Raw genomic sequence first — 12,893 nt, forward strand, 5'->3', positions numbered from 1 at the left:
AATTTCATATTCAGCTAAGTTTTGTTGTATAAGAGGCTAGCGTATTCTTTAAACAAACAAACAAAACCCACGAAGAACTCAAGGAAAAGCCCATGAGCCTTTCTTGGAAAACCTACCCAGTGACAGAATTCGGTGAGTCAGGGGATCAGCCCAGGCCATTTGTTCTTCCAGCAGGTACCACTGACCGCCTGTTACGCGCCGAGCCCTGTCCTGGGTCTGGGATTGTAACAGCCCATCAGCTTACCTTCTAGTGAATAACGGCAAAGCCTTCGGTCTTTCTGAATATATAGCTAAGGGCAGGTAGTTGTCAGGAATATGTTATAACATATCATAAGGTAAATATAAAATGTGGAGATGGAAAACATTCACAGAGCAAATAGAATTGGGAGTTTGGGTACGCAGATCGCCTTGTCCGATTTGGGGGCCAGAGATACGTCCAAACATCAGGAAGTAGAGGTTTAAGTACAGGATATAAAATTAAAAAGAAAACCCCTAGAAGAACTTATGAAAAAAGGAAGAAGATGCAGTATCGCCTCCCAAGGCAACAAAAAAGACAGTTCACACAGCAAAATATAAAAAACAAAGCATTAACAGCTAAAAACATAAGATGACCAGGTCTAGATCACACGTCTGTATTATCAATAAGTACCGAAAGAATAAATGCCCGTTAAAAAGGCCCAGATCGTCCCCCAAGACCAAAACCTTACTGTGTACAACATTGAAGGAGTAGTGGCCAAAGATGGCTGCATTTCTAACTAAGAAGATTAGGGTCGTGATGGAAATAGTGGGCAAGGTGAGCTCAAGGCACACGGTGTAGATGGCTGCAAAGGGAAATGTTCTGACAACTCCGCGGAGGCGTGCGGTCCACCGGGAGGCCGTAATGGGCAATCTTGGGGCCAAAATACTGGCCATACGAACAGCAGAAAGTGCCAGGATGAACGATCAGACACTGAGCAGCAGGCGAGCTGTGATTTGCCATAGGCGCCCACAACAGATCAGGGAGGCAAAGTCAGACAAGCACGTGCAAGATGCAAATCCTTTCTCCTTATCTTAGTTTTTAACTAAAATGTCACCTCCTCAGAGAGGCCTCCCCTGACTGCCCAGTGTAAAGTAGCTTCCTCGGTCACTCTATCATACAACAGTTTTATTATCTTTGTGGTACCATTACTGCTGTCTTGTTGTTGGTTTATTATCTTCGGGGTTGTTCTTGTTTTGTTTTCAATTATTTGGCCACAATCTCTGTGCAAGAGGAACCACGTCTCTCTTGTTCGCTGCTGAAGCCCCAGCGCAGAGAGCAGTGAGTCCTGAGAACAGGCCCTGTGGCAGGTGCTCAGGACACGTCCACGAATGAGACAAAGCCCCCGGGCTTGGTGCTTACGTGTTAGCAGGGAGCGCAGAAGCGGGTAACCAGGACAAAGTCGTAGCATCTGGGGGGACAGGTGAGTGTTGCCGAGAGACGAGTGGAGCAGAGCTGGGGGAGACGGGTCGCAGCGTTTAAAGGAATGGCGAGGGGAGACTTCCTTGAGGGAGGGACATTCGAGCAAAGGCGAGGGGGAAGGAGTTAGCCATGTAGGTGTCCGCGGGCACAGCGTTCCAGACAGGGGAGCACGAAAGTGGGGAGCATTCACGTAAGGTCATACGGACAGGTCGGGGCCTGGGGCACCAAGGGAAGGTACTTGGACTTATTCTTGGGACCGGAGGTCAAAAACCGGCCCTGGTTAAATGCGATTGAGTCGTGAGGACTCTAAGCTGATACGCGACCTTGAGCCAAGCTACAGACTGCGGATAGTTTTGCCTTTGTGTAATATAAACAGTAGTTCTTGCTTCATAAACTGTTTCGAGGGATACGGTACGTGCTAATTTCAGTTGTTAAAATGTCCATTTAGAACATTTATTAGCACTAATGAATTCAATTATTTCAAATATAGAAGCAAAATATTGCGCGGAATGAAAATATACGATATAATTAGACTATTAATGAAAACACTTGCATACCTCTGCATGATTGAAAGTGAAAGCTGAACAGTCTCAGAAGGATGGTGCTAAATATTTACATATCTGTCTGAGATGCACATTTTTAGATGCTAAAAATATCCATTGTTCATGACTGGAAGCGAAGTCTAGGTTTAATGTAGTAATAAACTCCGTATATTTGTCTCACACCCAAGTCAGAGCCAATTTTGTCAAGTATCACAGGCAGCCTTTGAAATAAGAACTGAAAGGAAAGGAGGTTCTTCCCCGGGCGACGGACGGGACCCGTTCCTTAAGGGACAAGCCCTCACCGTGAGCGGGGAGAGAGAGTTTGCTTGGCGGGTCGCTTGTTATTCTTGGTCTAAGTTTTGCACACGTGTCCTAAATCTGCCGCAAAGTCCTTGAGCCACGAAGAGGAGACTCTGAGTGAGCTACCTCAGTGTCCAGCCACATTTTATTAGTTAAGTCACAGGTCGTGCCGGGCTCAAGGGGAGGGGACTATACAAGGGCATAACCCCTGGGAGTGTCGTCGGGCATCAGTGTAGCGGAGTACCACGCACAGGGAACACTCGGGGTGCAAACCTCATGCTGTCCGCTCCCGCCTTTGCTACTGCCGCTGACACACATGGCGGGGGCGGGCGGGGTCTGAGAGTCGTAAGCTCCTTTGCCCATGTGCTCTCCTCCCGATTGCAACCCCATTTCTCGCCTTCCCCACCACTTCAGGATAAATACAGTGGGGAGAAAACGGGCCAGTGGTCCAGTTTGTTTGGGACCCCAGGCCCGTCCCTGTTAGAAAGCGCGTTAATTCCCTGCCGCCTTCGTGTGGCCCGGGGGTGGCTCGCCGCACAGTGGGCACAGTGGATGGAAGCCCTCCTCCCTCAGCTGGCAGCGTGGCTCTGTGACTGTGTCAGGATGTTCAGTGGCCTTCGCCCCCATGGGCGCAGACTGCCTTCGGCTCCCCGCGTGGCTGCGAATCCGGCGAGACCCCCCGAGCCCCGTCTTGTGGACTCGTGGTCCCTTCTTCTTGGAATGGTCGATGCAGGAGGAGCTGTGCAGCTTGCATCGGCGAGGCTTGTATCTCACAAATGGCCACATTTTAAAATAAATAAACGGAGGGGGAGAAGAAGTTTGGATCATCTGTGCGTTTTCTTGGGCGTTTGACTTCTTCGTTCTCAGCGAGGGTATTTTCGTTTCGTTTGAGCACATGGGCCCAGACGCCATGCAGCTTTACGCGTGTCTCCTGCCAGTTTCGAGGGGACACGTCCTTAGCAAAAATCAGAAGTGTGTGATTTATTGTAATTTAGCCAAAACAAATAGTGGTTTTCCTTAAAACTTGCAACAATTGCTGTAAATGAGCAAATGTTTATACAAGGTGTGAAATTAAGTTTCATATAGTCACAAGATGTGAGTTCTGGCCAACAGCTCTGAAATCATATTTATATTTTGGGTAACAATCTCTGTGCTGTTCTTTGTTGCAATTAGGAGCCCTGCTGCTTCGAGACACGATACCCTCCTCCACATTCAGCTCTTGGGGAAAAAAAGCACTGCTGATTTCGGGTGAAAACGTGGGGCTTAATCCTTACTTTTAAAAATTTCGGGTGACTGAAATTCTTCCTCCGGGGTTTTACTTCCTAATCTGCTCCATTGAAGTATTTCCTCCACTAACAAGGAATTAAATTGTCTTTGCTGACTGCTGTCTCTTGTGAGAAGTGCCAGAATTCGTTGAACTAAGAAGGCTCTCCTTAGCAGCAGGGAAATAGTTAAAGCTCAACATTTCTTGTGTTTTTTTTGTTGTTTTCTTTTTTAAACGGAACTAGGCAGGCTAATGTTTCTGCACAGCTTTTCTACCAGTCAAAACCCATTTTAAAGAGAGTTTCCAAGGAGAGCAGAATTCACAAGATGATCGAATGTTGTGCACTGATTTTTAAGAACTAATTGGGAAGCATAACTGTCTAGCGTCAGTTCTTCCTGATGGGTGGAGGGCGATGTGTTATTTTGTGCCCCCTTACCTTTTTGCCCTAAGGTCCCATTTGTTTTACGTAAAGACAAAGTGCAGACACATGAAATAGCTTACCGTGTGCGTGAGCTGGTGCCTGCCAGTCTGTCTTCTGCTCTCTTGAATATGAGAATCTCTTAATCGCCGCAGCCTTCGCTGACTGCAGTGATCCACGTTTTGGGGTCAGAATCAGGTGTGCTCCGAGCGAGAGGAACTTTTTGCCTGGTCCAGCATTTGCTCTTTAACGAGTTGAGTGGCTGGTTCATTTTTAAAGCAGTTTAATGCTTAGAGCTACTTACTTACCGCTCTTATGAAGTGGCAGCTCGCTTTCTCCCCTCACCCACCTCCCTTTCAAAGGCTGTTTTCATATCACGCACGAGCTTATATCTTTCGGTCTGTCTGTCTGTCTATCTATCTGTCTATCTGTCTACATTTTTGCATGTGTATATGTATGTCTATATGTATGTAATGGATATTCCCCGCCCCGCCCCACCCCCAAAGAAACAGCAATTTTCTTGTTAGTGACATATTTGTACTCTTGGCAATTTGCAGACCAAAAGCTATGTAAAGAAACATTTACAGTTTTAACTGAGATTCTAAATTGGAGATACATACAGTTTTATTCTGTTTTAAATAAAAAGTTTAAATGTCCACTTGAGCAGACCAAGTAGCCTAAGGTTTTGAGGGAGAAAAAAGAGATCCCGTAGAATCCTGTAGGTGGGTGAATTTTCTTATTTATCTGTCATCCATCCATCCATCTTTTTTCCTTCCTGGGGCCAATGGCTTGTCTGCAAGGAGGTAGTGTGGTCAAGTGGAAAGAACCCCATTCCAAAGTAAAGAATATTCCAGGGTAAGTGGCTCTGCCGCCAAGCAGATGTGTCTCCATGGGGCTATCACATGACCTCTCCATTTCCAACACAGAGAGTTCAATTAATTGAGCTCCATTCATTTCTTCATTCAGCAGATATTTCGTTGAGCACGTGCTATGTTCCACACACTGTGCAGAGGGGTTGCAGGTAGCAGTAAGCCCAGGATTGCTTGAGTGATTTTGTTTCATTACTAAAGTTTAGGGCTATTTTTTTTTTTTTTAAAGAACAGCTTCTAATATTCAGTGGCAAGTAAGTAATGCAACTTAGTTAGACAAAAACAAATATTTGCTCATATGCTTCTGATACAGAAAGGAAGATACACAAGTATTGGTTAAATTTCCTAATCTGCTTACAACGAGATTGCAGATAGACTCTGGATCTTAACTGTTTCCATTCATTGGTTGGCCTGATGTTCTTTAAAACGATGAGGCAGAAAGGAAGGTGCTCCGTCCCATATTTGACCTAGATTGGGTGCCCACAGCCTCCAGCCTCTGCCTCTGCCGAGCCAGGCAATGCCCAGGAGAGCTCTCGAGGCCCAAGCCTCGGTGGGAGGGAAACAGAGAAGAGCAAGTGGCACAAGTGACAGCCACCATCTCTGCAGTGCTTCACTTACCTGTTAAGGCTCGTGCCCCAGATCGTCACTAGATAGTTGTAGCTGGACGCTTCAGTGTACATGAAGTTCAAGGTCATAATCCAGTTCTGTGCATAAAGGGCTCTTCTTTGGCATAATTTTTAGGGTTTTGTGGTATAAATGAAGGGCAAGGATTGTGGGAGAAAGGGCGGGGATGATCTGGCCATATTAAAAACAGCAGTAAAATTTTCTTTGCCGGAAGTCCCTTATGTATAAAATTAAAAACCGGATAAAGGGCCCCGATCCGTAATTGTTCCGAAGAGCAGTGTGTCTCAGCCTGTTTGAACTTTGGTGCAAGATGGCACACGGTAGAGTGTGAACCATGCAGGGGACAATCTTATTATTATTATTATTTAACTTAATAAACTTTCTTTAGAGCAGTTTTTAATTCACAGCAAAACTGAGTGAAAAGAACAAGGAGTTCCTACGTCCCCCGTCCCCACCCCACACAGCCTCCCCCAGAGCCAACATCCCCCACCAGTGGCATGTCCCTTACAACGAAGAACCGCCACGGCTCTTCACGGGACTGAGTGGTTTCATGCAGAGTAGTGTCGCAGCCCTAAAACCCCGTGCCCTTCCTGTTCTTCCCCAATGTATATTTTATTATTATTATTTTTTACGCCTGCAGAACCTGGTCTTCCTGGGTGGTCTCCCATCCAAGTACTAACCGGGCCCGACCCTGCTTAGCTTCCGAGATCAGACGAGATCAGGCACGTTCAGGGTGGCATGGCCGTATACCAGGGACCGTGGCTCCACTGGGGCGCGAACCCAGGACCTTCCGCGTGTGAAGCAGACGTGCTAACCTCTACACTATTGCACCACGTCCCCCCAATATTTTTTAAATGTTTTATTTTTAAAACTTTTTAATGAAAAATTTTGAACACACACAAAATTGTCATGAACTCATGTGTACCCTGGAAGCCATCAGCCTCATGTTATTTTGAAGCAAATCTGAGACGTTTTATCTGTATTTTAGTATGTATCTCAAAGGCTAGAGAGATACATAAAACATAACGACTTTTTAAATTACATAACCACAAGACGTTATCTCACTTAAAATGAATAAAAACTCCATAACATTAAGTGTCCAGTCAGTTTTCAAGTTTCCAGGTATCTCATAGGCATCACCAATTCTTTTTTTTGCCCCACGTTTTGTTCGAATTGGGATTTCGATAAAATCCACTTCTCGTGATTGGTTGATAGGTCATTTGTGTCTCTCTTAACCTATACTTTTCCCCTCGACATCTTTCTCTTCCACTTTCTTTTCTTCCTGTCCCTCTCACGGTGTCTGTCGTTGGTGTTTTGAAAGAGACCAGGTTGTTTGTCCTGCACCGTTTTCCAGTCTGGATTTTGCTGATGACATCACCGTGGTTTTGTCAAACCTGCTTCTCTGTCCTCTGTGCTCTAGATTCGTAGTTGGATTAGGAAGCTTGGTCAGAGTCATGTTTGATTTGTTTGTTTGTTTTGGCAAGATTACTTCATTGATGGTATTATCTTCTATCAGGAGGCACAAAATGTCTGGATGGTTTTCTTTTTGATGATATTAGCAGCTATTTATGCTCAATGTCTAGATTCATTAGCGTACAGAGCGGTGATATATTAATGCTATCGTGCCTTGTTCATCTATTAGCTGGAGCTATAAAGACTGACTTCCCCATAACAACTATTTGATTACCCGATGGTACAGCTTACAAAGGACAGAAGAAATGTTCAATTCTTTCCCTTTATTTACCGGTTATCAAAATAGAGTTGGTTCTCTAGCATCCTTCAAGAATGACCAATTCACTTTTTCTGGTTATTTTAAAACTGAGTTTTTAATTTTTTGGTTAGTAACACTCATTTTTGAGTTTGCTTAAAAACGGACCTAGAGCAGTCACAGTCTCTTGGGGAGTTGATGGGTGCACCGGGTTCCAGAACCTTCTCGAGAAACCAGTACACCAGCCGCTCTCCGGGAGTGGGGGTGCCTTCCTCAGGAACAGCCAGCAGAGCAGACTGGTCCACGCCACTCACAGAGCCCGAGGGGTCCCGGGCTGGGCCGGATAAGTCAGGTTGCCCTAACCTTGGTTTTCAAGGAGTAAGGACACTCTTTAGCAGTCGTCTAGGCCAACTCACTTCCACAGATGAGGAAAGCGAGGCCCAGAACGCCGTCCGCGGCTGCAGCAGTAGTGGCCACGTGGTGGCTGGAAGCCGAAGTTTCTAGCTGTCAATGAAGTGCTACTTCCAGCAAACCAGGCGTGGGTCCCAGAGCTGCCGCTTCCTCGTCAGGCCTGTTCACTCGGCACTTGACCGCTCTGTGATGGCCACGGAGCGGAGGTCCCAGTCGGAGGGTGTGTCACACGTGGAGTGTCCCTGCAGAAGCGACTGGAATCAGGTTCCGGAACCACGGCTGGAATAACGAGCGGCCTAAGGGTTAACCTTCCTGACTGGCTGGCTTGGCAGCCCCATAAAGAATTCTGCTCAAGTTCATCCTCGGAACTGACATCAAAGTAGCACAGCTGCTACTAGAGCCCCAATTAGTGCTCTTCCCGTTTAAATGGGGCTCCTGCAAGTGAGTCTCGAAATAGCTGTGCTGTGATCAGGGTTTGGAGAGCAGAAAGGGGGACGGCCTCGTTCGTAATTACAGTGTTCTCGGAGCATAATGATCTGTTTTTCAGTCTTCCCTGATTAGATAATAGCATTGTAGATTAGACACAGGAACAGCTTAGTTCACCACCAGGCTCATTTGCTATTTAGTTGGATGTCTTTTGGTAGTGATTTCCATAATCACTGTAAACAGTTTACATTTACACAATTTTTTTTACAGTGAGCGATGAAGCATATTGGTCAGAAGTTCAGCTCGTCAAGGAAGAAAAGAGACTTCGAACATGTTTCTCTGCTCACTTCCCTAGGCCGCCTCGTTTTCGCAGCGGAATTGGTTTGCGTTCATTGGCAGGGCCGGTCAGTAACGGGAGGCCGGACCAGCGATGACATCTGTTCACGTTTGGTTACAGCAGCGGCGTTCACACACCGGGGTGTGGTCCCAGCACCCATCACTCCCCTCGGTGCGAGCTCAACCCGATACACCCACTGCCCAACGTCTGTTTCCGCTCTGCTTTTTTCTTTCTTGGTTTTTGATCTCAAGAGCATAACTTATCAGCTGACTAGGATAATGGAAAGGATAATTGCGTCTGTAGCATCGCATCGTGGCATTTTAGAGCAGGGGCGTGGTCAGGTTCCTGGACTGAGTGAGGGACAAGAGGCTGGGTCCATTCTGGGCCTTCTCGGTTTGGCCAGGTCAGCTTGGGCTCACCTGCCTTGGGGAAGTTGGACTGGCATCGTTCTGAGGTCTCTCTTAACGCCCCTCTGTGTCACGCTGGCCCTTACAGATCAGACTGTCACTGCCTCCACGAGTTGTTTTCTCTCTGTCCTCACGCCCCATCTTGGAGGACCTGCCTACCTCACACCCCTTCACCACAGACCCTGCAGCGCGGACTGGCCATCGGCCACCAGGTCCCCAGAGCATCAGGTAGAGCAGGCCCTTAGACAGGCAGATGCCACCTGGATCCCCACAGCCCCTCCGTGCTCAGGCTGTGTCCCCTGGAGGGCCAGCGGCTTCCCTGTCGTCTGGGTCTGTGCGAGACCCTGAGTGTCCCGCCAGAGCACTGGCCCTTTCTCTTCAGCTTCGCTCTCGTGCGTTCCTGTCCTTGCCGTCAGCGATCCCGAAGACACCTGCCTCCTAAAGCCCACGTGTCCCGGTCTCACGTGTCCTTGGATGTTACTTAATCTGTCTCTTCGACTCTCGGCTGTGAATCTGCGAGGTCCAGGGCTGTGTCCCGTGTGTCTTCGCTTCCCCAGCACTTGCGACAGGATGGGATTTGGTGAAAGCAGGTTAAGAGTGAATGACTCTAGACCACAGCTACTTTTTCTTTTTTTTTAAATTTAAAACCGGGAAATGAAACCCAGCGAGACGGTATCTGCTCAGACTCACTGAAGCTTGTTTGTTTAGAAGTGGCAACTGGATCGGAACTCAGGACTTTGATCAGACGTCCCTACAGCCGTTGCTTTCAGCCTCCTTTCTTGGTTCTGGCACGCAGCAGAACTCCTGTCTTTGCCTCCGCCCACCCTGTTGGAGGCAGTGAGAAGCACCGGGGTTGGCCAGAAAAATTAAAGGAAGAGCAACACGGTCTGGGTGGGCTACTATCCACATTCCCATAGACGCTTTTTAACCGAGAAGCAGCTGTTCATGATGTTCAAAATTAGATGAACGTCTCGTAATAGAGGTGTCATGCTAAGCTGCCACTGACTTGGTAGAAAATGTGGAGACACAGTCCTTTTAAACTATATTGGCTCCAAGATATCGTAAAACCTTACTTGTATATTTCGCAGAGCTCCAAATCACATGCTTAAAGGGTAAAAAATAATGGCGACTAAAACAAGTTTTACCAACGACTGCAAAGGAATTAAGCGTCTTTTTTTTTTGGCTTTTTACATCGGCTTAAAGGTCATTGTAAAAGTAGGTGAGAGTTAAGCTTACAACCAACTGTATCGGACAGAAAGCCACGTGGGTCCTGTCAAACACCCGTTGCCGTGGAAGTGCGTACACCTGCCTCACGTGGTTCCACCTGGACCTGTTAGGTTTGCTGCTCGTATGAAACGGAGCTGGCCTTCCGAGAGGAAAGGTCTGGAAAACCACCACTGAGAGTGGTTGCAAGTGCAGGACCTAGCGAAGGGACGCGGGGGACGGTCACCGGCACGCAGCCGAAGCGACGAGAAAGCACCCCGCGCCAAAGTAATGCCGGGAGAGGGCCGGGCAGGGGGAAGGGGCGCGCTGGCTGCCTGTGGCCTCCTTCAGCCCTTTCTCTCTCCTATGCTGCACCTTTGGGCAGGTGGGCGGAGGAGGCCGCAGCGGGTGTCCTGGGCAGCCCAGATCGCACCCCCAAATTTTGTTCCCAGCACTGTCTCTCACCGGTTTTGCATCTTCGGGCAGGTCACCTCTCTCTGGGCCCGAGTGTCCTCATTTTTCTTAAATGAGAGAATTAAACGCAGCTATCTCCAAGGCTCCCTCTCACTATTATAAAGGCCCCTGTCTGCTTGGTTAGACGCGATCACGCATCCCGAGTGTCTAGGGCCTTGAAAGCTCAGCCTCGTGTGGTACAGGGTCGAGAGGTGGACTCCGTGTGACACGAAGCCCCAGGTTACCCGTTTGATCGGTACATCATTTCAGACTGGCCCCTTCCTCCACAGGCACCCAGACTCGAGTATAACTGACATAAACAGTAGGACAGTTTGTAAGACTCTTTATTATAATAAGTTCCAAGGTGGGACAGCTCGGTGGGGATGTGGGTACCATATTTAATCATATTTAAGATGTCACCAGCTCTAACATGCATCCTTACTTTTCGTTCCACTAAGAAAGAAAAATCTCTGTCAGTTAAACTAGGACATATTATTGATTGTAAAACATACTTGATTTCAGAGATGATTGAGTATTGGGGAAAATGCACCTTAGAATCCAGTGAAGTGCAGACTGCCCGTCTCCGCACGCTGGCCTTGTCCCCAGTCCAGCTCTCTCCACGGTTGCTCGGTGGCTGCAGGCCCCGGGCACGCCAGGACACAGCTGTGGCTCCGCCTCTTCTGGTGCCTCCTGTTAGCGGACGGGAACCTTCCCCGGAAGCCCCGCAGCTGCTTTCCCCACAGGCCTCGTCGGCTGAACAGTCAGTCGTGTGTCACACACATGCCGTCATAGTCACGGGACCGGGAATGACCGTGGGGCTAGAGTCAGACTAGTCAGGATTCACCCTCCAGCCATCCCGGGCCGACTTCCTTTGCAGGATGCCATCTGTCAGAGGGTTTCGTTCACAAGGAAGAAAGAGGGGACGGACGGATAACTATCGAAGCAAGAAAGGATGTTGATAGCGTTAGGAGTTTTTCCAGGTAGAAATTGGTGACTAGAAATTGGTTCGTGATGAAGTTAGTTATCTTCTTGCTCTGAGCATTCAATGTTTGAACTTTTATTGCTATATTAAATTGTTTATAAATTCTGTAATGTAATTACTTTCTATACATTGTGATACAGAAAAATACACATTCAGTTTTGGAAAAAAAAATTTTTTTTTTTTTAAGCCACGAATTTTATTTCTACACACTAGCCGGTTGATTATGACAGTGTTTTTAAAGTTTCTTTAAAGGTGGGTACTGAATCGTGTTTGAACGTTCCCTGCCTTCCTACCTGCAGACCTTAATTTTATCATTTTAAATGGTTCACAACAGAGGGAGGAGGTGTTCTCCATGTTCTCGCTTTTTATTTGGACAGCGGAGCTGCTGAGTCTTTTCCTGATAGAGATCCGGAGCAATTTAGACACCGTAGCCACCTGCTCCTTGATTATGACGCTCTCTAGCTCCGCCTCTTAGCCTTGACCTGTGTGTCCACGGTGCCTCTTTCCTTCCTCAGTGGTGGGAGGTGACCCGTTCCTCCACCTCCACCTTTGTCCTGAAAAGCCTTCCATGATTTAGTTTTGCGTTCCCTACTTCTCCCCTTTGTACGTTGGTGCCTGAGGTGTTCTCGATTTTCTGAGCAGGACCAGACTGTGTGTAGGCTGCTCCGTGTTCAGACTAGCTTTTGTGGTGTAACCATTCTTTTCGTGGATGTCACCAAGGGTCTTCTTGACCTTGTCCCCACTGGAGCATTACCCCTAACCGAGGCTGTCTCCATTCAGCCCAGGGACTTGTTGAGTTCAGGGAGGAAGACAACTCGGAGTCAAAGACTCACCGTAACTCGTTCATTCATTCAGTGGGCGTTGACTGAGCCCCACGTCTGTAGGGCCTGGTGCTGGGTGGTGGGGAGGACTCGGCGGTGACGTTTGTTCTTTGCCGCCTCGGGAGTATTTCTGTGCTTTGTCCCCCTCAGCTACACGCCGTCTCTCCTTGACTCTCTGTTAACAGTGCCACCGAGTCTCTGCAAAGCTGCGTTTGATGTGAGAATAACTGAGCAGAATTTCCCTGCTCAAGCGTCATTTTTGGTAACTCTAAAGACACTGTTTTGTATTGAGGACTCGCTTCAGTTAGAAACTGGAATGCGAAATTCGACCTTACTTACCTAATAGGAAGAAGGGACAGATCGTTTGAGGATTCGTTCCTCCAAAAGTATCTGAAATAAATATTCATGGGTTCAGACCTCTCGTGTTTGAAACCTTCAGGTTTGTGATGGAACAAATCAGTTAGAATTTATCTGTGCTCGGACTGAGGGTTGGGAGGAAGACAGCACCCATCAGCGTAGGATTTTTTTTTTAACTGAGAGAGTGTAGTTAGCTTCGTGGCAAACTCTTGTCTGTCTGTCACCTGCAGTGTGTTTATGGCTTGATTACCTGTGTGTAGGGGTGACCCGAGCCAGGGCCCATGTAAATCAGGCTTCTGATGGTGACTTACATCTGACAGTGCTTCAGAAGTT

The 12,893-nt window shown here is 47.6% G+C and overlaps 1 pseudogene; it reads right to left on the bottom strand.

Annotated features, from left to right (window-relative positions):
- Positions 1–6,086: 6,086 nt before the first annotated feature.
- LOC111745602 lies at positions 6,087–6,205 on the bottom strand (annotated as a pseudogene).
- Positions 6,206–12,893: the final 6,688 nt, after the last annotated feature.

This window comes from Pteropus vampyrus, unplaced genomic scaffold (genome assembly GCF_000151845.1).
Source record: "Pteropus vampyrus isolate Shadow unplaced genomic scaffold, Pvam_2.0 Scaffold158, whole genome shotgun sequence".
Taxonomy (NCBI): domain Eukaryota; kingdom Metazoa; phylum Chordata; class Mammalia; order Chiroptera; family Pteropodidae; genus Pteropus; species Pteropus vampyrus.